Source organism: Theobroma cacao, chromosome 7 (genome assembly GCF_000208745.1).
Source record: "Theobroma cacao cultivar B97-61/B2 chromosome 7, Criollo_cocoa_genome_V2, whole genome shotgun sequence".
Classification (NCBI taxonomy): Eukaryota; Viridiplantae; Streptophyta; class Magnoliopsida; order Malvales; family Malvaceae; genus Theobroma; species Theobroma cacao.
This window is the reverse complement of record NC_030856.1, coordinates 18,299,958-18,302,915: the sequence shown is the minus strand read 5'-3', so window position 1 is coordinate 18,302,915 and position 2,958 is coordinate 18,299,958.

The following is a 2,958-nucleotide window of genomic DNA, read 5'->3' as shown; positions in this document are numbered from 1 at the left end:
AGTAATGCCAGTACGAGTTGGCAATGTATATCACTATTCTGACTCAAAGTCATGAAATAGGACTTAGTGATAATAAATAGAATCATAAGTAAGATAAATAATAGGCTTGCCTGGGTTTAGTGGATTACGTCCATTGGACCCATGCGCCGGTCATGACCCGGAATTTGGGTCGTGACAATAACTATCAATATATATCATAAATAATTAGATATATATATCAACATAACACAAGGCACATGGATTCATCACAATCGCATTCCACAACGCAAAATGTTTCATTGAGATCTTGTTCCTGTGCATATTTTAAAGAAAAACAAAGAAAATATTTCAATGGATTTAATGAAACACATATTCCCTAATCCCAAAACATTTTAATGCAAGTTCACTCACCTCAATAATGGCAACTCACAAGACTAACGTCCAAAAAGTCTTAATCATGGCAGTCCCGAAATACCATTAAAGCCTAGATTTGCCAATAAACAATAATAGCTTCAAATATATAAAAAAATTGAATTTAATCATTCTAATAAGCATGCACTTGATAATCACATCCTAGCCTAATTTTTAACCTAGAATTCTAATCTAATTCTCAAGCCCATCATATCAACTATTCCAAATTTAAAGATTCTTTACCTTAGTGAGCTTGTAAGCATGAAGATCAACAAAAAGCCTAATATTTCCAAGAAAAGTAATTTGAAGAAATTAGGAAATAAAATCTGAATATATAACCATAAATTCAAAATTTTCAAAAGTTGGAAATATATACCTTTTAGCCTTAAAAAAGAAGATTTGAAGCCAAAAATCCAAGTATAGTTGAAAGTGGAGTAGAAATAAAAAATAAATGAAAGAAAGAAAGATTTTTTCTTTCTCTCTCCTAGGGTTTAGAAGTGCTGGAAATTGGGGTTAGAAGTTGAAGGTTTGATGCCCAAGAAGTTTGAAGAAGAAAGGAGTAAGAAAAGAAAGGAAAGGAAAAGGAAACAAGGAAAACAAAATGAAGAAAAATTTAGTTGTTCACTTCACCATGAAAATGGCATTGGAATGGATGAGGAAGAAGAAGAAAAATATGGTGGGAGAGGATAAGGATGGTCATGGTTGAAAAAGAAAGGAGTCAAAGTGTCACGACCCAAATTCTGGGTCATGACCGGCGCATGGGTCCAATGGACGTAATCCACTAAACCCTGGCAAGCCTATTATTTAGCTTACTTATGATTCTATTTATTATCACTAAGTCCTATTTCATGACTTTGAGTCAAAATAGTGATATACATTGCCAACTCGTACTGGCATTACTCTTTTAAAATTTACATTAAGTTCATCTATACATAACAAAATAATACTCGACCTCCAGTGGAGTGATTCGGATGGATATACAGCTATCGAATGCCGAGACACCCACCAAAAGATGTACACAGATCTACAAGGACACCTCGTCCTAATTATCGGCTACCTCGTGATCTGAAAACATGAATTTGAAAATGGTGAGTATAAACCCAGTGAGTGAACAAGGAAGGGAACAAGCAACAATTAGGAAAAATTTAAAATCATGATGCACTTGTTTCAAAACAATGCAATTTAGTTCATTCCTATTTAAGACCCCTCCAAACCCCAGAGCTTTTTCGCTACATCGAGCATGAATTTCGATGCAGTGAAAACAAAGCAACAAGAGAAACATTTTTCCTCACTCAACAAAAAGCCATCCTGCTAAACTAATAAAATCAACCTAACATTCATGAAAATTCTCAAAGTACAATGTCTCAACTTTCATGTACATCACATCCATAAATCATTGTCCATCCATTTGCTATATCACACATATTTACATATGTATATATATATATATACGTATATACCCATCATCATCATCTCACCAACCCATCATCATCATCACCAGCTCATCATCATCATCACCAGCTCATGCGCACTCCCTACTCGCACATGGCTGGGTCATCACCGGGTTATGCGCACTCCCTACTCGCACATAACCGGGTCATCCTCGGCTTATGCGCACTCCCTACTCGCACATAGCCGAGTCAACATAATTACACAACATTATATTCAAGCATATATGTATATCAACATAATGCAGCCACATAGAAATCCATAATAACCACATTTCATAACATAAACCTTTTCTCAAAAGCTTGTTCCCAAGGCATTCATTTTCATGAAAAATTGCATAAAATCATTCAAACACTTTGTTCAAAACAGTCATATTCCCAAAACAATTTTGATAGGCAGTCCACTCACAGGTGTCGAAAATCCGGATTCCGGGTGAACTCTGACTAATAGTCCTCAAGCGTAATTCCTTTGCCTTTTCCGGACGTCTCACCACCTTGACAAATAACAAAGTCGAGGAATTTACTATATTGTCCCTAAATTGATATAAATTAATTTAAACTACTAATGCTTGATATGTAAATGCAAAAATATGTCCGATTACCGCTTAATCACGGTATCGATTAAATTCGACCGATCACCCGATTAATCGGCGATTGTGTCCAAATCACCTCCAAATTAATTCATTTCTCCTCTAATACCTTAATTTACCACATACATTTAAATAAAGCCAAATTCAGCATTAGAACCCTCACAGTTCCTTATAGAAAAATTTGGTCATTTGGTGCACTAGCATCGAATTTTTTTTCTACATAACCGTTTCACCTTACTTCATCATTTTTCATGCCATTTTCCTTGAAATAAAAACAATCCCCCATTGATATTCAGCCCTCATGGTTCGACCAACAAGGAACCCTAGAGAAATTGAATATTTCTTTTGTGTTTTTGTTCATAACCATGCTTAACTATCCCTAAACACTAACATAGTCTAAAATCAAATTATTCCAACAACAATTCCTCTTCCATACCCATTTTTCAGAATTGAATTCATCATGATAACTCAATATTCAACCATGGAAATCAAGAACAAAAGCATGGGTAAGCTAGGTATCAAGGAGAATT